The sequence below is a fragment of the Somniosus microcephalus genome, chromosome 19 (assembly GCF_052327205.1).
Source record: "Somniosus microcephalus isolate GS21.2 chromosome 19, FLI_Smic_1.0, whole genome shotgun sequence".
Lineage (NCBI taxonomy): Eukaryota > Metazoa > Chordata > Chondrichthyes > Squaliformes > Somniosidae > Somniosus > Somniosus microcephalus.
The window spans coordinates 22,749,091-22,773,556 of NC_141005.1; the positions used below are offsets into that span (position 1 = coordinate 22,749,091).

A 24,466-nucleotide genomic window follows, 5' to 3' on the forward strand; every position below is an offset into this window, starting at 1 on the left:
ACTAACGCAATTCAATTTTTCGAGGAGGTAACAAGGAGGGTCGATGAGGGTAGTGCCTTTGATGTAGTCTATATGGATTTTAGCAAGGCTTTTGATAAGGTCCCGCATGCCAGATTGGTCACGAAAGTAAAAGCCCATGGGATCCAAGGCAAAGTGGCAAGTTGGATCCAAAATTGGCTCAGAGGCAGGAAACAAAGGGTAATGGTCGAAGGGTGTTTTTGTGACCGGAAGGCTGTTTCCAGTGGGGTTCCGCAGGGCTCACAGAATCGCAGAAACCCCACAGTGCAGATAGAGGCCATTTCGGCCCATCGAGCCTGCACCGACTCAGTACTGGGCCCTTTGCTTTTTCTGGTATATATCAATGATTTGGATTTGAATGTAGGAAGTATGATTAAGAAGTTTGCAGATGATACAAAAATTGGCCGTGTGGTTAATAATGAAACAGAATGCTGTAGACTGCAGGAAGATATCAATGGACTCGTCTAGTGGGCAGAACAGTGGCAAATGGAATTCAGTTGGAATACACAATAAATGGTAGGACACTGAGAAATGCAGAGGATCAGCGGGACCTTGGAGTGCATGTCCACAGATCCCTGAAGGTAGCAGGACAGGTAGATAAAGTGGTTAAGCAGGCATACGGGATACTTGCCTTTATTAGCCGAGGCGTAGAATATAAGAGCGGGGAGGTTATGCTTCAACTGTATAAAACACTAGTTAGGCCGCAGCTAGAGTGCTGCATGCAGTTCTGGTCACCACATTACAAGAAGGATGCGATTGCACTAGAGAAGGTGCAGAGGAGATTTCCGAGGATGTTGCCTGGGCTGGGGAATTTAAGTTATGAGGAAAGATTGGATAGGCTGGGGTTGTTTTCTTTGGAACACAGGAGGCTGAGGCGAGACCTAATTGAGGTGTGTAAAATTATGAGGGGCCGAGATAGAGTGGATAGGAAGGACCTATTTCCCTTAGCAGAAGGGTCAATAATAGATTTCAAGTAATTGGTAGGAGGTTTACAGGGAATTTGAGGAGACATTTTTTCACCCAGTGAATGGTGGGGGTCTGGAATGCACTGCCTGAAAGGGTGGTAGAGGCAGAAACCCTCATCACGTTTAAAAAGTACTTGGATATGCACTTGAACTGCCGTAACCTACAAGGCTACGGACCAAGTGCTGTAAAGTGGGATTTGGGTGGATTGCTCTTTGTCGGCTGGCACGGACAAGATGGGCCGAATGGCCTCCTTCTGTGCTGTAAATTTCTATGATTCTGCCTGATCATGTGACATCTGCCCACACGACTTCTACAAATGTTATTACATTGTAGCCAGGATTGTTTAGTTTCCAATTCCGCCCATTTTGAAGCCAGGTCTCCGTTATGGCTACTATTGCATAACCCCATGTGGCAACTTGCGCCTGCAACTCGTCAATCTTATTTGTAACACTCCTCGCATTAACACACATGCATTTCAACAGCATGCTAGTTGGCTTTGCTTTTTTCCTGAATTTAACTGCTGCTCTTTCGACATTCTTCTTTGTTCTGTTGCTGTTTGTCCCTCCGAGTTTTCTATGCACCTTGTCTCTCCTCTCTGCTGCTGTGTCCTGGTGGCCCTCCGCCAGTGTGTGTATTTTGGCTATCTTATTTTCTTCTTCTGCTTATTTCGGCCCTGTGTCTGGAGCCCCTTGCATTTGTGTAGCAGCAGGAGAATGTGCAGCGAAGAAATGGTCAAAGGAAAGCGAGAGAGAGAGAGAGAGAGAGAGAGAGAGAGAGAGAGAGCAGCAAAAAGGATGTTGATTGATTAAGAGCAGTGTGTGCGCGTGTGTGTGCAAAACGTTGAGCAGCCTGTGGCGGCAGCAAAAGCCTACTGCACCCGGTATTCCCAGGCAGTCTCCCATCCAAGTACTAACCAGGCCTGACTCTGCTTAGCTTCCGAGATCAGACGAGATCGGGCGTATTCAGACTAGTATGGCCGTAGGCATATGCTAGCTGGCTTTCTCTTTACTTAAAGCTGTCGCCCATTTTTTTCTCTTCTACGCATTCATACAAGTATTCAACACTCAATTTACATTTACAAATTTTACTCCTCCCGCAACCCCCCACCCCCCCTCCACCTCTTCTTGCTGCTCTGCCTCCCACACAAACAAACTACAAGCCCAACCCTTCATTGCCTTCTATTCAAATATTACATCAAATAAACATGCTCAAACACCAAGTCTTAAGGGCTGTAGCATCTTTCAAACTGGACAAATACCCAGGCCCACATCAAATCTATCCCACACTCTTAAGAGAAGTAAGACACCAAATAGCACAGGCTCTCACCATCATTTTACAATCCTCTCTGGCTACAGGTGTGGTGCCCGACCACTGGAGGACTGCTAACGTGCTACCGTTCTTTCAAAAGGGAGAGAGGGATAGACCGCATAATTACAGGCCAGTCAGCCTAACCTCGGTGGTGGGAAAATTATTGGAAAAAGTTCTGAGGGACAGGAGAAATCTTCATTTAGAAAGACACGGATTAATCAGGGACAGTCAGCATGGATTTCTTAACGGAAGGTCGTGTCTGACTAACGCAATTCAATTTTTCGAGGAGGTAACAAGGAGGGTCGATGAGGGTAGTGCCTTTGATGTAGTCTATATGGATTTTAGCAAGGCTTTTGATAAGGTCCCGCATGCCAGATTGGTCACGAAAGTAAAAGCCCATGGGATCCAAGGCAAAGTGGCAAGTTGGATCCAAAATTGGCTCAGAGGCAGGAAACAAAGGGTAATGGTCGAAGGGTGTTTTTGTGACCGGAAGGCTGTTTCCAGTGGGGTTCCGCAGGGCTCACAGAATCGCAGAAACCCCACAGTGCAGATAGAGGCCATTTCGGCCCATCGAGCCTGCACCGACTCAGTACTGGGCCCTTTGCTTTTTCTGGTATATATCAATGATTTGGATTTGAATGTAGGAAGTATGATTAAGAAGTTTGCAGATGATACAAAAATTGGCCGTGTGGTTAATAATGAAACAGAATGCTGTAGACTGCAGGAAGATATCAATGGACTCGTCTAGTGGGCAGAACAGTGGCAAATGGAATTCAGTTGGAATACACAATAAATGGTAGGACACTGAGAAATGCAGAGGATCAGCGGGACCTTGGAGTGCATGTCCACAGATCCCTGAAGGTAGCAGGACAGGTAGATAAAGTGGTTAAGCAGGCATACGGGATACTTGCCTTTATTAGCCGAGGCGTAGAATATAAGAGCGGGGAGGTTATGCTTCAACTGTATAAAACACTAGTTAGGCCGCAGCTAGAGTGCCGCGTGCAGTTCTGGTCACCACATTACAAGAAGGATGCGATTGCACTAGAGAAGGTGCAGAGGAGATTTCCGAGGATGTTGCCTGGGCTGGGGAATTTTAGTTATGAGGAAAGATTGGATAGGCTGGGGTTGTTTTCTTTGGAACACAGGAGGCTGAGGCGAGACCTAATTGAGGTGTGTAAAATTATGAGGGGCCGAGATAGAGTGGATAGGAAGGACCTATTTCCCTTAGCAGAAGGGTCAATAATAGATTTCAAGTAATTGGTAGGAGGTTTACAGGGAATTTGAGGAGACATTTTTTCACCCAGTGAATGGTGGGGGTCTGGAATGCACTGCCTGAAAGGGTGGTAGAGGCAGAAACCCTCATCACGTTTAAAAAGTACTTGGATATGCACTTGAACTGCCGTAACCTACAAGGCTACGGACCAAGTGCTGTAAAGTGGGATTTGGGTGGATTGCTCTTTGTCGGCTGGCACGGACAAGATGGGCCGAATGGCCTCCTTCTGTGCTGTAAATTTCTATGATTCTGCCTGATCATGTGACATCTGCCCACACGACTTCTACAAATGTTATTACATTGTAGCCAGGATTGTTTAGTTTCCAATTCCGCCCATTTTGAAGCCAGGTCTCCGTTATGGCTACTATTGCATAACCCCATGTGGCAACTTGCGCCTGCAACTCGTCAATCTTATTTGTAACACTCCTCGCATTAACACACATGCATTTCAACAGCATGCTAGTTGGCTTTGCTTTTTTCCTGAATTTAACTGCTGCTCTTTCTACATTCTTCTTTGTTCTGTTGCTGTTTGTCCCTCCGAGTTTTCTATGCACCTTGTCTCTCCTCTCTGCTGCTGTGTCCTGGTGGCCCTCCGCCAGTGTGTGTATTTTGGCTATCTTATTTTCTTCTTCTGCTTATTTCGGCCCTGTGTCTGGAGCCCCTTGCATTTGTGTAGCAGCAGGAGAATGTGCAGCGAAGAAATGGTCAAAGGAAAGCGAGAGAGAGAGAGAGAGAGCAGGAAAAAGGATGTTGATTGATTAAGAGCAGTGTGTGCGCGTGTGTGTGCAAAACGTTGAGCAGCCTGTGGCGGCAGCAAAAGCCTACTGCACCTGGTATTCCCAGGCAGTCTCCCATCCAAATACTAACCAGGCCTGACTCTGCTTAGCTTCCGAGATCAGACGAGATCGGGCGCATTCAGACTAGTATGGCCGTAGGCATATGCTAGCTGGCTTTCTCTTTACTTAAAGCTGTCGCCCATTTTTTTCTCTTCTACGCATTCATACAAGTATTCAACACTCAATTTACATTTACAAATTTTACTCCTCCCGCAACCCCCCACCCCCCCTCCACCTCTTCTTGCTGCTCTGCCTCCCACACAAACAAACTACAAGCCCAACCCTTCATTGCCTTCTATTCAAATATTACATCAAATAAACATGCTCAAACACCAAGTCTTAAGGGCTGTAGCATCTTTCAAACTGGACAAATACCCAGGCCCGCATCAAATCTATCCCACACTCTTAAGAGAAGTAAGACACCAAATAGCACAGGCTCTCACCATCATTTTACAATCCTCTCTGGCTACAGGTGTGGTGCCCGACCACTGGAGGACTGCTAACGTGCTACCGTTCTTTCAAAAGGGAGAGAGGGATAGACCGCATAATTACAGGACAGTCAGCCTAACCTCGGTGGTGGGAAAATTATTGGAAAAAGTTCTGAGGGACAGGAGAAATCTTCATTTAGAAAGACACGGATTAATCAGGGACAGTCAGCATGGATTTCTTAACGGAAGGTCGTGTCTGACTAACGCAATTCAATTTTTCGAGGAGGTAACAAGGAGGGTCGATGAGGGTAGTGCCTTTGATGTAGTCTATATGGATTTTAGCAAGGCTTTTGATAAGGTCCCGCATGCCAGATTGGTCACGAAAGTAAAAGCCCATGGGATCCAAGGCAAAGTGGCAAGTTGGATCCAAAATTGGCTCAGAGGCAGGAAACAAAGGGTAATGGTCGAAGGGTGTTTTTGTGACCGGAAGGCTGTTTCCAGTGGGGTTCCGCAGGGCTCACAGAATCACAGAAACCCCACAGTGCAGATAGAGGCCATTTCGGCCCATCGAGCCTGCACCGACTCAGTACTGGGCCCTTTGCTTTTTCTGGTATATATCAATGATTTGGATTTGAATGTAGGAAGTATGATTAAGAAGTTTGCAGATGATACAAAAATTGGCCGTGTGGTTAATAATGAAACAGAATGCTGTAGACTGCAGGAAGATATCAATGGACTCGTCTAGTGGGCAGAACAGTGGCAAATGGAATTCAGTTGGAATACACAATAAATGGTAGGACACTGAGAAATGCAGAGGATCAGCGGGACCTTGGAGTGCATGTCCACAGATCCCTGAAGGTAGCAGGACAGGTAGATAAAGTGGTTAAGCAGGCATACGGGATACTTGCCTTTATTAGCCGAGGCGTAGAATATAAGAGCGGGGAGGTTATGCTTCAACTGTATAAAACACTAGTTAGGCCGCAGCTAGAGTGCCGCGTGCAGTTCTGGTCACCACATTACAAGAAGGATGCGATTGCACTAGAGAAGGTGCAGAGGAGATTTCCGAGGATGTTGCCTGGGCTGGGGAATTTTAGTTATGAGGAAAGATTGGATAGGCTGGGGTTGTTTTCTTTGGAACACAGGAGGCTGAGGCGAGACCTAATTGAGGTGTGTAAAATTATGAGGGGCCGAGATAGAGTGGATAGGAAGGACCTATTTCCCTTAGCAGAAGGGTCAATAATAGATTTCAAGTAATTGGTAGGAGGTTTACAGGGAATTTGAGGAGACATTTTTTCACCCAGTGAATGGTGGGGGTCTGGAATGCACTGCCTGAAAGGGTGGTAGAGGCAGAAACCCTCATCACGTTTAAAAAGTACTTGGATATGCACTTGAACTGCCGTAACCTACAAGGCTACGGACCAAGTGCTGTAAAGTGGGATTTGGGTGGATTGCTCTTTGTCGGCTGGCACGGACAAGATGGGCCGAATGGCCTCCTTCTGTGCTGTAAATTTCTATGATTCTGCCTGATCATGTGACATCTGCCCACACGACTTCTACAAATGTTATTACATTGTAGCCAGGATTGTTTAGTTTCCAATTCCGCCCATTTTGAAGCCAGGTCTCCGTTATGGCTACTATTGCATAACCCCATGTGGCAACTTGCGCCTGCAACTCGTCAATCTTATTTGTAACACTCCTCGCATTAACACACATGCATTTCAACAGCATGCTAGTTGGCTTTGCTTTTTTCCTGAATTTAACTGCTGCTCTTTCTACATTCTTCTTTGTTCTGTTGCTGTTTGTCCCTCCGAGTTTTCTATGCACCTTGTCTCTCCTCTCTGCTGCTGTGTCCTGGTGGCCCTCCGCCAGTGTGTGTATTTTGGCTATCTTATTTTCTTCTTCTGCTTATTTCGGCCCTGTGTCTGGAGCCCCTTGCATTTGTGTAGCAGCAGGAGAATGTGCAGCGAAGAAATGGTCAAAGGAAAGCGAGAGAGAGAGACAGAGAGAGAGAGAGAGAGAGAGAGAGAGAGCAGCAAAAAGGATGTTGATTGATTAAGAGCAGTGTGTGCGCGTGTGTGTGCAAAACGTTGAGCAGCCTGTGGCGGCAGCAAAAGCCTACTGCACCTGGTATTCCCAGGCGGTCTCCCATCCAAGTACTAACCAGGCCTGACTCTGCTTAGCTTCCGAGATCAGACGAGATCGGGCGCATTCAGACTAGCACGGCCGTAGGCATATGCTGGCTGGCTTTCTCTTTACTTAAAGCTGTCGCCCATTTTTTTCTCTTCTACGCATTCATACAAGTATTCAACACTCAATTTACATTTACAAATTTTACTCCTCCCGCAACCCCCCACCCCCCCTCCACCTCTTCTTGCTGCTCTGCCTCCCACACAAACAAACTACAAGCCCAACCCTTCATTGCCTTCTATTCAAATATTACATCAAATAAACATGCTCAAACACCAAGTCTTAAGGGCTGTAGCATCTTTCAAACTGGACAAATACCCAGGCCCGCATCAAATCTATCCCACACTCTTAAGAGAAGTAAGACACCAAATAGCACAGGCTCTCACCATCATTTTACAATCCTCTCTGGCTACAGGTGTGGTGCCCGACCACTGGAGGACTGCTAACGTGCTACCGCTCTTTCAAAAGGGAGAGAGGGATAGACCGCATAATTACAGGCCAGTCAGCCTAACCTCGGTGGTGGGAAAATTATTGGAAAAAGTTCTGAGGGACAGGAGAAATCTTCATTTAGAAAGACACGGATTAATCAGGGACAGTCAGCATGGATTTCTTAACGGAAGGTCGTGTCTGACTAACGCAATTCAATTTTTCGAGGAGGTAACAAGGAGGGTCGATGAGGGTAGTGCCTTTGATGTAGTCTATATGGATTTTAGCAAGGCTTTTGATAAGGTCCCGCATGCCAGATTGGTCACGAAAGTAAAAGCCCATGGGATCCAAGGCAAAGTGGCAAGTTGGATCCAAAATTGGCTCAGAGGCAGGAAACAAAGGGTAATGGTCGAAGGGTGTTTTTGTGACCGGAAGGCTGTTTCCAGTGGGGTTCCGCAGGGCTCACAGAATCACAGAAACCCCACAGTGCAGATAGAGGCCATTTCGGCCCATCGAGCCTGCACCGACTCAGTACTGGGCCCTTTGCTTTTTCTGGTATATATCAATGATTTGGATTTGAATGTAGGAAGTATGATTAAGAAGTTTGCAGATGATACAAAAATTGGCCGTGTGGTTAATAATGAAACAGAATGCTGTAGACTGCAGGAAGATATCAATGGACTCGTCTAGTGGGCAGAACAGTGGCAAATGGAATTCAGTTGGAATACACAATAAATGGTAGGACACTGAGAAATGCAGAGGATCAGCGGGACCTTGGAGTGCATGTCCACAGATCCCTGAAGGTAGCAGGACAGGTAGATAAAGTGGTTAAGCAGGCATACGGGATACTTGCCTTTATTAGCCGAGGCGTAGAATATAAGAGCGGGGAGGTTATGCTTCAACTGTATAAAACACTAGTTAGGCCGCAGCTAGAGTGCCGCGTGCAGTTCTGGTCACCACATTACAAGAAGGATGCGATTGCACTAGAGAAGGTGCAGAGGAGATTTCCGAGGATGTTGCCTGGGCTGGGGAATTTTAGTTATGAGGAAAGATTGGATAGGCTGGGGTTGTTTTCTTTGGAACACAGGAGGCTGAGGCGAGACCTAATTGAGGTGTGTAAAATTATGAGGGGCCGAGATAGAGTGGATAGGAAGGACCTATTTCCCTTAGCAGAAGGGTCAATAATAGATTTCAAGTAATTGGTAGGAGGTTTACAGGGAATTTGAGGAGACATTTTTTCACCCAGTGAATGGTGGGGGTCTGGAATGCACTGCCTGAAAGGGTGGTAGAGGCAGAAACCCTCATCACGTTTAAAAAGTACTTGGATATGCACTTGAACTGCCGTAACCTACAAGGCTACGGACCAAGTGCTGTAAAGTGGGATTTGGGTGGATTGCTCTTTGTCGGCTGGCACGGACAAGATGGGCCGAATGGCCTCCTTCTGTGCTGTAAATTTCTATGATTCTGCCTGATCATGTGACATCTGCCCACACGACTTCTACAAATGTTATTACATTGTAGCCAGGATTGTTTAGTTTCCAATTCCGCCCATTTTGAAGCCAGGTCTCCGTTATGGCTACTATTGCATAACCCCATGTGGCAACTTGCGCCTGCAAATCGTCAATCTTATTTGTAACACTCCTCGCATTAACACACATGCATTTCAACAGCATGCTAGTTGGCTTTGCTTTTTTCCTGAATTTAACTGCTGCTCTTTCTACATTCTTCTTTGTTCTGTTGCTGTTTGTCCCTCCGAGTTTTCTATGCACCTTGTCTCTCCTCTCTGCTGCTGTGTCCTGGTGGCCCTCCGCCAGTGTGTGTATTTTGGCTATCTTATTTTCTTCTTCTGCTTATTTCGGCCCTGTGTCTGGAGCCCCTTGCATTTGTGTAGCAGCAGGAGAATGTGCAGCGAAGAAATGGTCAAAGGAAAGCGAGAGAGAGAGACAGAGAGAGAGAGAGAGAGAGCAGCAAAAAGGATGTTGATTGATTAAGAGCAGTGTGTGCGCGTGTGTGTGCAAAACGTTGAGCAGCCTGTGGCGGCAGCAAAAGCCTACTGCACCCGGTATTCCCAGGCAGTCTCCCATCCAAGTACTAACCAGGCCTGACTCTGCTTAGCTTCTCGAGATCAGACGAGATCGGGCACATTCAGACTAGTATGGCCGTAGGCATATGCTAGCTGGCTTTCTCTTTACTTAAAGCTGTCGCCCATTTTTTTCTCTTCTACGCATTCATACAAGTATTCAACACTCAATTTACATTTACAAATTTTACTCCTCCCGCAACCCCCCACCCCCCCTCCACCTCTTCTTGCTGCTCTGCCTCCCACACAAACAAACTACAAGCCCAACCCTTCATTGCCTTCTATTCAAATATTACATCAAATAAACATGCTCAAACACCAAGTCTTAAGGGCTGTAGCATCTTTCAAACTGGACAAATACCCAGGCCCGCATCAAATCTATCCCACACTCTTAAGAGAAGTAAGACACCAAATAGCACAGGCTCTCACCATCATTTTACAATCCTCTCTGGCTACAGGTGTGGTGCCCGACCACTGGAGGACTGCTAACGTGCTACCGTTCTTTCAAAAGGGAGAGAGGGATAGACCGCATAATTACAGGCCAGTCAGCCTAACCTCGGTGGTGGGAAAATTATTGGAAAAAGTTCTGAGGGACAGGAGAAATCTTCATTTAGAAAGACACGGATTAATCAGGGACAGTCAGCATGGATTTCTTAACGGAAGGTCGTGTCTGACTAACGCAATTCAATTTTTCGAGGAGGTAACAAGGAGGGTCGATGAGGGTAGTGCCTTTGATGTAGTCTATATGGATTTTAGCAAGGCTTTTGATAAGGTCCCGCATGCCAGATTGGTCACGAAAGTAAAAGCCCATGGGATCCAAGGCAAAGTGGCAAGTTGGATCCAAAATTGGCTCAGAGGCAGGAAACAAAGGGTAATGGTCGAAGGGTGTTTTTGTGACCGGAAGGCTGTTTCCAGTGGGGTTCCGCAGGGCTCACAGAATCACAGAAACCCCACAGTGCAGATAGAGGCCATTTCGGCCCATCGAGCCTGCACCGACTCAGTACTGGGCCCTTTGCTTTTTCTGGTATATATCAATGATTTGGATTTGAATGTAGGAAGTATGATTAAGAAGTTTGCAGATGATACAAAAATTGGCCGTGTGGTTAATAATGAAACAGAATGCTGTAGACTGCAGGAAGATATCAATGGACTCGTCTAGTGGGCAGAACAGTGGCAAATGGAATTCAGTTGGAATACACAATAAATGGTAGGACACTGAGAAATGCAGAGGATCAGCGGGACCTTGGAGTGCATGTCCACAGATCCCTGAAGGTAGCAGGACAGGTAGATAAAGTGGTTAAGCAGGCATACGGGATACTTGCCTTTATTAGCCGAGGCGTAGAATATAAGAGCGGGGAGGTTATGCTTCAACTGTATAAAACACTAGTTAGGCCGCAGCTAGAGTGCCGCGTGCAGTTCTGGTCACCACATTACAAGAAGGATGCGATTGCACTAGAGAAGGTGCAGAGGAGATTTCCGAGGATGTTGCCTGGGCTGGGGAATTTTAGTTATGAGGAAAGATTGGATAGGCTGGGGTTGTTTTCTTTGGAACACAGGAGGCTGAGGCGAGACCTAATTGAGGTGTGTAAAATTATGAGGGGCCGAGATAGAGTGGATAGGAAGGACCTATTTCCCTTAGCAGAAGGGTCAATAATAGATTTCAAGTAATTGGTAGGAGGTTTACAGGGAATTTGAGGAGACATTTTTTCACCCAGTGAATGGTGGGGGTCTGGAATGCACTGCCTGAAAGGGTGGTAGAGGCAGAAACCCTCATCACGTTTAAAAAGTACTTGGATATGCACTTGAACTGCCGTAACCTACAAGGCTACGGACCAAGTGCTGTAAAGTGGGATTTGGGTGGATTGCTCTTTGTCGGCTGGCACGGACAAGATGGGCCGAATGGCCTCCTTCTGTGCTGTAAATTTCTATGATTCTGCCTGATCATGTGACATCTGCCCACACGACTTCTACAAATGTTATTACATTGTAGCCAGGATTGTTTAGTTTCCAATTCCGCCCATTTTGAAGCCAGGTCTCCGTTATGGCTACTATTGCATAACCCCATGTGGCAACTTGCGCCTGCAACTCGTCAATCTTATTTGTAACACTCCTCGCATTAACACACATGCATTTCAACAGCATGCTAGTTGGCTTTGCTTTTTTCCTGAATTTAACTGCTGCTCTTTCTACATTCTTCTTTGTTCTGTTGCTGTTTGTCCCTCCGAGTTTTCTATGCACCTTGTCTCTCCTCTCTGCTGCTGTGTCCTGGTGGCCCTCCGCCAGTGTGTGTATTTTGGCTATCTTATTTTCTTCTTCTGCTTATTTCGGACCTGTGTCTGGAGCCCCTTGCATTTGTGTAGCAGCAGGAGAATGTGCAGCGAAGAAATGGTCAAAGGAAAGCGAGAGAGAGAGACAGAGAGAGAGAGAGAGAGAGAGGGAGAGAGCAGCAAAAAGGATGTTGATTGATTAAGAGCAGTGTGTGCGCGTGTGTGTGCAAAACGTTGAGCAGCCTGTGGCGGCAGCAAAAGCCTACTGCACCTGGTATTCCCAGGCGGTCTCCCATCCAAGTACTAACCAGGCCTGACTCTGCTTAGCTTCCGAGATCAGACGAGATCGGGCGCATTCAGACTAGCACGGCCGTAGGCATATGCTGGCTGGCTTTCTCTTTACTTAAAGCTGTCGCCCATTTTTTTCTCTTCTACGCATTCATACAAGTATTCAACACTCAATTTACATTTACAAATTTTACTCCTCCCGCAACCCCCCACCCCCCCTCCACCTCTTCTTGCTGCTCTGCCTCCCACACAAACAAACTACAAGCCCAACCCTTCATTGCCTTCTATTCAAATATTACATCAAATAAACATGCTCAAACACCAAGTCTTAAGGGCTGTAGCATCTTTCAAACTGGACAAATACCCAGGCCCGCATCAAATCTATCCCACACTCTTAAGAGAAGTAAGACACCAAATAGCACAGGCTCTCACCATCATTTTACAATCCTCTCTGGCTACAGGTGTGGTGCCCGACCACTGGAGGACTGCTAACGTGCTACCGCTCTTTCAAAAGGGAGAGAGGGATAGACCGCATAATTACAGGCCAGTCAGCCTAACCTCGGTGGTGGGAAAATTATTGGAAAAAGTTCTGAGGGACAGGAGAAATCTTCATTTAGAAAGACACGGATTAATCAGGGACAGTCAGCATGGATTTCTTAACGGAAGGTCGTGTCTGACTAACGCAATTCAATTTTTCGAGGAGGTAACAAGGAGGGTCGATGAGGGTAGTGCCTTTGATGTAGTCTATATGGATTTTAGCAAGGCTTTTGATAAGGTCCCGCATGCCAGATTGGTCACGAAAGTAAAAGCCCATGGGATCCAAGGCAAAGTGGCAAGTTGGATCCAAAATTGGCTCAGAGACAGGAAACAAAGGGTAATGGTCGAAGGGTGTTTTTGTGACCGGAAGGCTGTTTCCAGTGGGGTTCCGCAGGGCTCACAGAATCACAGAAACCCCACAGTGCAGATAGAGGCCATTTCGGCCCATCGAGCCTGCACCGACTCAGTACTGGGCCCTTTGCTTTTTCTGGTATATATCAATGATTTGGATTTGAATGTAGGAAGTATGATTAAGAAGTTTGCAGATGATACAAAAATTGGCCGTGTGGTTAATAATGAAACAGAATGCTGTAGACTGCAGGAAGATATCAATGGACTCGTCTAGTGGGCAGAACAGTGGCAAATGGAATTCAGTTGGAATACACAATAAATGGTAGGACACTGAGAAATGCAGAGGATCAGCGGGACCTTGGAGTGCATGTCCACAGATCCCTGAAGGTAGCAGGACAGGTAGATAAAGTGGTTAAGCAGGCATACGGGATACTTGCCTTTATTAGCCGAGGCGTAGAATATAAGAGCGGGGAGGTTATGCTTCAACTGTATAAAACACTAGTTAGGCCGCAGCTAGAGTGCCGCGTGCAGTTCTGGTCACCACATTACAAGAAGGATGCGATTGCACTAGAGAAGGTGCAGAGGAGATTTCCGAGGATGTTGCCTGGGCTGGGGAATTTTAGTTATGAGGAAAGATTGGATAGGCTGGGGTTGTTTTCTTTGGAACACAGGAGGCTGAGGCGAGACCTAATTGAGGTGTGTAAAATTATGAGGGGCCGAGATAGAGTGGATAGGAAGGACCTATTTCCCTTAGCAGAAGGGTCAATAATAGATTTCAAGTAATTGGTAGGAGGTTTACAGGGAATTTGAGGAGACATTTTTTCACCCAGTGAATGGTGGGGGTCTGGAATGCACTGCCTGAAAGGGTGGTAGAGGCAGAAACCCTCATCACGTTTAAAAAGTACTTGGATATGCACTTGAACTGCCGTAACCTACAAGGCTACGGACCAAGTGCTGTAAAGTGGGATTTGGGTGGATTGCTCTTTGTCGGCTGGCACGGACAAGATGGGCCGAATGGCCTCCTTCTGTGCTGTAAATTTCTATGATTCTGCCTGATCATGTGACATCTGCCCACACGACTTCTACAAATGTTATTACATTGTAGCCAGGATTGTTTAGTTTCCAATTCCGCCCATTTTGAAGCCAGGTCTCCGTTATGGCTACTATTGCATAACCCCATGTGGCAACTTGCGCCTGCAAATCGTCAATCTTATTTGTAACACTCCTCGCATTAACACACATGCATTTCAACAGCATGCTAGTTGGCTTTGCTTTTTTCCTGAATTTAACTGCTGCTCTTTCTACATTCTTCTTTGTTCTGTTGCTGTTTGTCCCTCCGAGTTTTCTATGCACCTTGTCTCTCCTCTCTGCTGCTGTGTCCTGGTGGCCCTCCGCCAGTGTGTGTATTTTGGCTATCTTATTTTCTTCTTCTGCTTATTTCGGCCCTGTGTCTGGAGCCCCTTGCATTTGTGTAGCAGCAGGAGAATGTGCAGCGAAGAAATGGTCAAAGGAAAGCGAGAGAGAGAGACAGAGAGAGAGAGAGAGAGAGCAGCAAAAAGGATGTTGATTGATTAAGAGCAGTGTGTGCGCGTGTGTGTGCAAAACGTTGAGCAGCCTGTGGCGGCAGCAAAAGCCTACTGCACCCGGTATTCCCAGGCAGTCTCCCATCCAAGTACTAACCAGGCCTGACTCTGCTTAGCTTCTCGAGATCAGACGAGATCGGGCACATTCAGACTAGTATGGCCGTAGGCATATGCTAGCTGGCTTTCTCTTTACTTAAAGCTGTCGCCCATTTTTTTCTCTTCTACGCATTCATACAAGTATTCAACACTCAATTTACATTTACAAATTTTACTCCTCCCGCAACCCCCCACCCCCCCTCCACCTCTTCTTGCTGCTCTGCCTCCCACACAAACAAACTACAAGCCCAACCCTTCATTGCCTTCTATTCAAATATTACATCAAATAAACATGCTCAAACACCAAGTCTTAAGGGCTGTAGCATCTTTCAAACTGGACAAATACCCAGGCCCGCATCAAATCTATCCCACACTCTTAAGAGAAGTAAGACACCAAATAGCACAGGCTCTCACCATCATTTTACAATCCTCTCTGGCTACAGGTGTGGTGCCCGACCACTGGAGGACTGCTAACGTGCTACCGTTCTTTCAAAAGGGAGAGAGGGATAGACCGCATAATTACAGGCCAGTCAGCCTAACCTCGGTGGTGGGAAAATTATTGGAAAAAGTTCTGAGGGACAGGAGAAATCTTCATTTAGAAAGACACGGATTAATCAGGGACAGTCAGCATGGATTTCTTAACGGAAGGTCGTGTCTGACTAACGCAATTCAATTTTTCGAGGAGGTAACAAGGAGGGTCGATGAGGGTAGTGCCTTTGATGTAGTCTATATGGATTTTAGCAAGGCTTTTGATAAGGTCCCGCATGCCAGATTGGTCACGAAAGTAAAAGCCCATGGGATCCAAGGCAAAGTGGCAAGTTGGATCCAAAATTGGCTCAGAGGCAGGAAACAAAGGGTAATGGTCGAAGGGTGTTTTTGTGACCGGAAGGCTGTTTCCAGTGGGGTTCCGCAGGGCTCACAGAATCACAGAAACCCCACAGTGCAGATAGAGGCCATTTCGGCCCATCGAGCCTGCACCGACTCAGTACTGGGCCCTTTGCTTTTTCTGGTATATATCAATGATTTGGATTTGAATGTAGGAAGTATGATTAAGAAGTTTGCAGATGATACAAAAATTGGCCGTGTGGTTAATAATGAAACAGAATGCTGTAGACTGCAGGAAGATATCAATGGACTCGTCTAGTGGGCAGAACAGTGGCAAATGGAATTCAGTTGGAATACACAATAAATGGTAGGACACTGAGAAATGCAGAGGATCAGCGGGACCTTGGAGTGCATGTCCACAGATCCCTGAAGGTAGCAGGACAGGTAGATAAAGTGGTTAAGCAGGCATACGGGATACTTGCCTTTATTAGCCGAGGCGTAGAATATAAGAGCGGGGAGGTTATGCTTCAACTGTATAAAACACTAGTTAGGCCGCAGCTAGAGTGCCGCGTGCAGTTCTGGTCACCACATTACAAGAAGGATGCGATTGCACTAGAGAAGGTGCAGAGGAGATTTCCGAGGATGTTGCCTGGGCTGGGGAATTTTAGTTATGAGGAAAGATTGGATAGGCTGGGGTTGTTTTCTTTGGAACACAGGAGGCTGAGGCGAGACCTAATTGAGGTGTGTAAAATTATGAGGGGCCGAGATAGAGTGGATAGGAAGGACCTATTTCCCTTAGCAGAAGGGTCAATAATAGATTTCAAGTAATTGGTAGGAGGTTTACAGGGAATTTGAGGAGACATTTTTTCACCCAGTGAATGGTGGGGGTCTGGAATGCACTGCCTGAAAGGGTGGTAGAGGCAGAAACCCTCATCACGTTTAAAAAGTACTTGGATATGCACTTGAACTGCCGTAACCTACAAGGCTACGGACCAAGTGCTGTAAAGTGGGATTTGGGTGGATTGCTCTTTGTCGGCTGGCACGGACAAGATGGGCCGAATGGCCTCCTTCTGTGCTGTAAATTTCTATGATTCTGCCTGATCATGTGACATCTGCCCACACGACTTCTACAAATGTTATTACATTGTAGCCAGGATTGTTTAGTTTCCAATTCCGCCCATTTTGAAGCCAGGTCTCCGTTATAGCTACTATTGCATAACCCCATGTGGCAACTTGCGCCTGCAACTCGTCAATCTTATTTGTAACGCTCCTCGCATTAACACACATGCATTTCAACAGCATGCTAGTTGGCTTTGCTTTTTTCCTGAATTTAACTGCTGCTCTTTCTACATTCTTCTTTGTTCTGTTGCTGTTTGTCCCTCCGAGTTTTCTATGCACCTTGTCTCTCCTCTCTGCTGCTGTGTCCTGGTGGCCCTCCGCCAGTGTGTGTATTTTGGCTATCTTATTTTCTTCTTCTGCTTATTTCGGCCCTGTGTCTGGAGCCCCTTGCATTTGTGTAGCAGCAGGAGAATGTGCAGCGAAGAAATGGTCAAAGGAAAGCGAGAGAGAGAGACAGAGAGAGAGAGAGAGAGAGAGAGAGAGAGCAGCAAAAAGGATGTTGATTGATTAAGAGCAGTGCGTGCGCGTGTGCGTGCAAAACGTTGAGCAGCCTGTGGCGGCAGCAAAAGCCTACTGCACCCGGTATTCCCAGGCAGTCTCCCATCCAAGTACTAACCAGGCCTGACTCTGCTTAGCTTCCGAGATCAGACGAGATCGGGCGCATTCAGACTAGTATGGCCGTAGGCATATGCTAGCTGGCTTTCTCTTTACTTAAAGCTGTCGCCCATTTTTTTCTCTTCTACGCATTCATACAAGTATTCAACACTCAATTTACATTTACAAATTTTACTCCTCCCGCAACCCCCCACCCCCCCTCCACCTCTTCTTGCTGCTCTGCCTCCCACACAAACAAACTACAAGCCCAACCCTTCATTGCCTTCTATTCAAATATTACATCAAATAAACATGCTCAAACACCAAGTCTTAAGGGCTGTAGTATCTTTCAAACTGGACAAATACCCAGGCCCGCATCAAATCTATCCCACACTCTTAAGAGAAGTAAGACACCAAATAGCACAGGCTCTCACCATCATTTTACAATCCTCTCTGGCTACAGGTGTGGTGCCCGACCACTGGAGGACTGCTAACGTGCTACCGTTCTTTCAAAAGGGAGAGAGGGATAGACCGCATAATTACAGGCCAGTCAGCCTAACCTCGGTGGTGGGAAAATTATTGGAAAAAGTTCTGAGGGACAGGAGAAATCTTCATTTAGAAAGACACGGATTAATCAGGGACAGTCAGCATGGATTTCTTAACGGAAGGTCGTGTCTGACTAACGCAATTCAATTTTTCGAGGAGGTAACAAGGAGGGTCGATGAGGGTAGTGCCTTTGATGTAGTCTATATGGATTTTAGCAAGGCTTTTGATAAGGTCCCGCATGCCAGATTGGTCACGAAAGTAAAAGCCCATGGGATCCAAGGCAAAGTGGCAAGTTGGATCCAAAATTGGCTCAGAGGCAGGAAACAAAGGGTAATGGTCGAAGGGTGTTTTTGTGACCGGAAGGCTGTTTCCAGTGGGGTTCCGCAGGGCTCACAGAATCACAGAAACCCCACAGTGCAGATAGAGGCCATTTCGGCCCATCGAGCCTGCACCGACTCAGTACTGGGCCCTTTGCTTTTTCTGGTATATATCAATGATTTGGATTTGAATGTAGGAAGTATGATTAAGAAGTTTGCAGATGATACAAAAATTGGCCGTGTGGTTAATAATGAAACAGAATGCTGTAGACTGCAGGAAGATATCAATGGACTCGTCTAGTGGGCAGAACAGTGGCAAATGGAATTCAGTTGGAATACACAATAAATGGTAGGACACTGAGAAATGCAGAGGATCAGCGGGACCTTGGAGTGCATGTCCACAGATCCCTGAAGGTAGCAGGACAGGTAGATAAAGTGGTTAAGCAGGCATACGGGATACTTGCCTTTATTAGCCGAGGCGTAGAATATAAGAGCGGGGAGGTTATGCTTCAACTGTATAAAACACTAGTTAGGCCGCAGCTAGAGTGCCGCGTGCAGTTCTGGTCACCACATTACAAGAAGGATGCGATTGCACTAGAGAAGGTGCAGAGGAGATTTCCGAGGATGTTGCCTGGGCTGGGGAATTTTAGTTATGAGGAAAGATTGGATAGGCTGGGGTTGTTTTCTTTGGAACACAGGAGGCTGAGGCGAGACCTAATTGAGGTGTGTAAAATTATGAGGGGCCGAGATAGAGTGGATAGGAAGGACCTATTTCCCTTAGCAGAAGGGTCAATAATAGATTTCAAGTAATTGGTAGGAGGTTTACAGGGAATTTGAGGAGACATTTTTTCACCCAGTGAATGGTGGGGGTCTGGAATGCACTGCCTGAAAGGGTGGTAGAGGCAGAAACCCTCATCACGTTTAAAAAGTACTTGGATATGCACTTGAACTGCCGTAACCTACAAGGCTACGGACCAAGTGCTGTAAAGTGGGATTTGGGTGGATTGCTCTTTGTCGGCTGGCACGGACAAGATGGGCCGAATGGCCTCCTTCTGTGCTGTAAATTTCTATGATTCTGCCTGATCATGTGACATCTGCCCACACGACTTCTACAAATGTTATTACATTGTAGCCAGGATTGTTTAGTTTCCAATTCCGCCCATTTTGAAGCCAGGTCTCCGTTATGGCTACTATTGCATAACCCCATGTGGCAACTTGCGCCTGCAAATCGTCAATCTTATTTGTAACACTCCTCGCATTAACACACATGCATTTCAACAGCATGCTAGTTGGCTTTGCTTTTTTCCTGAATTTAACTGCTGCTCTTTCTACATTCTTCTTTGTTCTGTTGCTGTTTGTCCCTCCGAGTTTTCTATGCACCTTGTCTCTCCTCTCTGCTGCTGTGTCCTGGTGGCCCTCCGCCAGTGTGTGTATTTTGGCTATCTTATTTTCTTCTTCTGCTTATTTCGGCCCTGTGTCTGGAGCCCCTTGCATTTGTGTAGCAGCAGGAGAATGTGCAGCGAAGAAATGGTCAAAGGAAAGCGAGAGAGAGAGACAGAGAGAGAGAGAGAGAGAGCAGCAAAAAGGATGTTGATTGATTAAGAGCAGTGTGTGCGCGTGTGTGTGCAAAACGTTGAGCAGCCTGTGGCGGCAGCAAAAGCCTACTGCACCCGGTATTCCCAGGCGGTCTCCCATCCAAGTACTAACCAGGCCTGACTCTGCTTAGCTTCCGAGATCAGACGAGATCGGGCACATTCAGACTAGTATGGCCGTAGGCATATGCTAGCTGGCTTTCTCTTTACTTAAAGCTGTCGCCCATTTTTTTCTCTTCTACGCATTCATACAAGTATTCAACACTCAATTTACATTTACAAATTTTACTCCTCCCGCAACCCCCCACCCCCCCTCCACCTCTTCTTGCTGCTCTGCCTCCCACACAAACAAACTACAAGCCCAACCCTTCATTGCCTTCTATTCAAATATTACATCAAATAAACATGCTCAAACACCAAGTCTTAAGGGCTGTAGCATCTTTCAAACTGGACAAATACCCAGGCCCGCATCAAATCTATCCCACACTCTTAAGAGAAGTAAGACACCAAATAGCACAGGCTCTCACCATCATTTTACAATCCTCTCTGGCTACAGGTGTGGTGCCCGACCACTGGAGGACTGCTAACGTGCTACCGTTCTTTCAAAAGGGAGAGAGGGATAGACCGCATAATTACAGGCCAGTCAGCCTAACCTCGGTGGTGGGAAAATTATTGGAAAAAGTTCTGAGGGACAGGAGAAATCTTCATTTAGAAAGACACGGATTAATCAGGGACAGTCAGCATGGATTTCTTAACGGAAGGTCGTGTCTGACTAACGCAATTCAATTTTTCGAGGAGGTAACAAGGAGGGTCGATGAGGGTAGTGCCTTTGATGTAGTCTATATGGATTTTAGCAAGGCTTTTGATAAGGTCCCGCATGCCAGATTGGTCACGAAAGTAAAAGCCCATGGGATCCAAGGCAAAGTGGCAAGTTGGATCCAAAATTGGCTCAGAGGCAGGAAACAAAGGGTAATGGTCGAAGGGTGTTTTTGTGACCGGAAGGCTGTTTCCAGTGGGGTTCCGCAGGGCTCACAGAATCACAGAAACCCCACAGTGCAGATAGAGGCCATTTCGGCCCATCGAGCCTGCACCGACTCAGTACTGGGCCCTTTGCTTTTTCTGGTATATATCAATGATTTGGATTTGAATGTAGGAAGTATGATTAAGAAGTTTGCAGATGATACAAAAATTGGCCGTGTGGTTAATAATGAAACAGAATGCTGTAGACTGCAGGAAGATATCAATGGACTCGTCTAGTGGGCAGAACAGTGGCAAATGGAATTCAGTTGGAATACACAATAAATGGTAGGACACTGAGAAATGCAGAGGATCAGCGGGACCTTGGAGTGCATGTCCACAGATCCCTGAAGGTAGCAGGACAGGTAGATAAAGTGGTTAAGCAGGCATACGGGATACTTGCCTTTATTAGCCGAGGCGTAGAATATAAGAGCGGGGAGGTTATGCTTCAACTGTATAAAACACTAGTTAGGCCGCAGCTAGAGTGCCGCGTGCAGTTCTGGTCACCACATTACAAGAAGGATGCGATTGCACTAGAGAAGGTGCAGAGGAGATTTCCGAGGATGTTGCCTGGGCTGGGGAATTTTAGTTATGAGGAAAGATTGGATAGGCTGGGGTTGTTTTCTTTGGAACACAGGAGGCTGAGGCGAGACCTAATTGAGGTGTGTAAAATTATGAGGGGCCGAGATAGAGTGGATAGGAAGGACCTATTTCCCTTAGCAGAAGTGTCAATAATAGATTTCAAGTAATTGGTAGGAGGTTTACAGGGAATTTGAGGAGACATTTTTTCACCCAGTGAATGGTGGGGGTCTGGAATGCACTGCCTGAAAGGGTGGTAGAGGCAGAAACCTTCATCACGTTTAAAAAGTACTTGGATATGCACTTGAACTGCCGTAACCTACAAGGCTACGGACCAAGTGCTGTAAAGTGGGATTTGGGTGGATTGCTCTTTGTCGGCTGGCACGGACAAGATGGGCCGAATGGCCTCCTTCTGTGCTGTAAATTTCTATGATTCTGCCTGATCATGTGACATCTGCCCACACGACTTCTACAAATGTTATTACATTGTAGCCAGGATTGTTTAGTTTCCAATTCCGCCCATTTTGAAGCCAGGTCTCCGTTATAGCTACTATTGCATAACCCCATGTGGCAACTTGCGCCTGCAACTCGTCAATCTTATTTGTAACGCTCCTCGCATTAACACACATGCATTTCAACAGCATGCTAGTTGGCTTTGCTTTTTTCCTGAATTTAACTGCTGCTCTTTCTACATTCTTCTTTGTTCTGTTGCTGTTTGTCCCTCCGAGTTTTCTATGCACCTTGTCTCTCCTCTCTGCTGCTGTGTCCTGGTGGCCCTCCGCCAGTGTGTGTATTTTGGCTATCTTATTTTCTTCTTCTGCTTATTTCGGCCCTGTGTCTGGAGCCCCTTGCATTTGTGTAGCAGCAGGAGAATGTGCAGCGAAGAAATGGTCAAAGGAAAGCGAGAGAGAGAGACAGAGAGAGAGAGAGAGAGAGAGAGAGCAGCAAAAAGGATGTTGATTGATTAAGAGCAGTGTGTGCGCGTGTGTGTGCAAAACGTTGAGCAGCCTGTGGCGGCAGCAAAAGCCTACTGCACCCGGTATTCCCAGGCAGTCTCCCATCCAAGTACTAACCAGGCCTGACTCTGCTTAGCTTCCGAGATCAGACGAGATCGGGCGCATTCAGACTAGTATGGCCGTAGGCATATGCTAGCTGGCTTTCTCTTTACTTAAAGCTGTCGCCCATTTTTTTCTCTTCTACGCATTCATACAAGTATTCAACACTCAATTTACATTTACAAATTTTACTCCTCCCGCAACCCCCCACCCCCCCTCCACCTCTTCTTGCTGCTCTGCCTCCCACACAAACAAACTACAAGCCCAACCCTTCATTGCCTTCTATTCAAATATTACATCAAATAAACATGCTCAAACACCAAGTCTTAAGGGCTGTAGTATCTTTCAAACTGGACAAATACCCAGGCCCGCATCAAATCTATCCCACACTCTTAAGAGAAGTAAGACACCAAATAGCACAGGCTCTCACCATCATTTTACAATCCTCTCTGGCTACAGGTGTGGTGCCCGACCACTGGAGGACTGCTAACGTGCTACCGTTCTTTCAAAAGGGAGAGAGGGATAGACCGCATAATTACAGGCCAGTCAGCCTAACCTCGGTGGTGGGAAAATTATTGGAAAAAGTTCTGAGGGACAGGAGAAATCTTCATTTAGAAAGACACGGATTAATCAGGGACAGTCAGCATGGATTTCTTAACGGAAGGTCGTGTCTGACTAACGCAATTCAATTTTTCGAGGAGGTAACAAGGAGGGTCGATGAGGGTAGTGCCTTTGATGTAGTCTATATGGATTTTAGCAAGGCTTTTGATAAGGTCCCGCATGCCAGATTGGTCACGAAAGTAAAAGCCCATGGGATCCAAGGCAAAGTGGCAAGTTGGATCCAAAATTGGCTCAGAGGCAGGAAACAAAGGGTAATGGTCGAAGGGTGTTTTTGTGACCGGAAGGCTGTTTCCAGTGGGGTTCCGCAGGGCTCACAGAATCACAGAAACCCCACAGTGCAGATAGAGGCCATTTCGGCCCATCGAGCCTGCACCGACTCAGTACTGGGCCCTTTGCTTTTTCTGGTATATATCAATGATTTGGATTTGAATGTAGGAAGTATGATTAAGAAGTTTGCAGATGATACAAAAATTGGCCGTGTGGTTAATAATGAAACAGAATGCTGTAGACTGCAGGAAGATATCAATGGACTCGTCTAGTGGGCAGAACAGTGGCAAATGGAATTCAGTTGGAATACACAATAAATGGTAGGACACTGAGAAATGCAGAGGATCAGCGGGACCTTGGAGTGCATGTCCACAGATCCCTGAAGGTAGCAGGACAGGTAGATAAAGTGGTTAAGCAGACATACGGGATACTTGCCTTTATTAGCCGAGGCGTAGAATATAAGAGCGGGGAGGTTATGCTTCAACTGTATAAAACACTAGTTAGGCCGCAGCTAGAGTGCCGCGTGCAGTTCTGGTCACCAGATTACAAGAAGGATGCGATTGCACTAGAGAAGGTGCAGAGGAGATTTCCGAGGATGTTGCCTGGGCTGGGGAATTTTAGTTATGAGGAAAGATTGGATAGGCTGGGGTTGTTTTCTTTGGAACACAGGAGGCTGAGGCGAGACCTAATTGAGGTGTGTAAAATTATGAGGGGCCGAGATAGAGTGGATAGGAAGGACCTATTTCCCTTAGCAGAAGGGTCAATAATAGATTTCAAGTAATTGGTAGGAGGTTTACAGGGAATTTGAGGAGACATTTTTTCACCCAGTGAATGGTGGGGGTCTGGAATGCACTGCCTGAAAGGGTGGTAGAGGCAGAAACCCTCATCACGTTTAAAAAGTACTTGGATATGCACTTGAACTGCCGTAACCTACAAGGCTACGGACCAAGTGCTGTAAAGTGGGATTTGGGTGGATTGCTCTTTGTCGGCTGGCACGGACAAGATGGGCCGAATGGCCTCCTTCTGTGCTGTAAATTTCTATGATTCTGCCTGATCATGTGACATCTGCCCACACGACTTCTACAAATGTTATTACATTGTAGCCAGGATTGTTTAGTTTCCAATTCCGCCCATTTTGAAGCCAGGTCTCCGTTATGGCTACTATTGCATAACCCCATGTGGCAACTTGCGCCTGCAACTCGTCAATCTTATTTGTAACGCTCCTCGCATTAACACACATGCATTTCAACAGCATGCTAGTTGGCTTTGCTTTTTTCCTGAATTTAACTG

The 24,466-nt window shown here is 46.5% G+C and overlaps 5 non-coding genes and 4 pseudogenes across 5 annotated transcripts; all 9 read right to left on the bottom strand.

Moving 5' to 3' along the window:
• Positions 1-1,849: 1,849 nt before the first annotated feature.
• On the bottom strand, positions 1,850-1,968 carry LOC147103680 (5S ribosomal RNA). Its single transcript, XR_015072842.1, has one exon. It is a non-coding gene; the product is annotated as a 5S ribosomal RNA (ribosomal RNA).
• A 2,415-nt stretch (positions 1,969-4,383) lies between these two features.
• On the bottom strand, positions 4,384-4,502 carry LOC147103681 (5S ribosomal RNA). Its single transcript, XR_015072866.1, has one exon. It is a non-coding gene; the product is annotated as a 5S ribosomal RNA (ribosomal RNA).
• A 2,439-nt stretch (positions 4,503-6,941) lies between these two features.
• Positions 6,942-7,060, bottom strand: LOC147103682 (5S ribosomal RNA; annotated as a pseudogene).
• Positions 7,061-9,489: 2,429 nt separating this feature from the next.
• LOC147103683 (5S ribosomal RNA) lies at positions 9,490-9,609 on the bottom strand (annotated as a pseudogene).
• Positions 9,610-12,048: 2,439 nt separating this feature from the next.
• LOC147103684 (5S ribosomal RNA) lies at positions 12,049-12,167 on the bottom strand (annotated as a pseudogene).
• A 2,429-nt stretch (positions 12,168-14,596) lies between these two features.
• On the bottom strand, positions 14,597-14,716 carry LOC147103685 (5S ribosomal RNA; annotated as a pseudogene).
• A 2,439-nt stretch (positions 14,717-17,155) lies between these two features.
• Positions 17,156-17,274, bottom strand: LOC147103686 (5S ribosomal RNA). Its single transcript, XR_015072793.1, has one exon. It is a non-coding gene; the product is annotated as a 5S ribosomal RNA (ribosomal RNA).
• A 2,429-nt stretch (positions 17,275-19,703) lies between these two features.
• LOC147103687 (5S ribosomal RNA) lies at positions 19,704-19,822 on the bottom strand. Its single transcript, XR_015072743.1, has one exon. It is a non-coding gene; the product is annotated as a 5S ribosomal RNA (ribosomal RNA).
• A 2,435-nt stretch (positions 19,823-22,257) lies between these two features.
• Positions 22,258-22,376, bottom strand: LOC147103688 (5S ribosomal RNA). Its single transcript, XR_015072794.1, has one exon. It is a non-coding gene; the product is annotated as a 5S ribosomal RNA (ribosomal RNA).
• Positions 22,377-24,466: the final 2,090 nt, after the last annotated feature.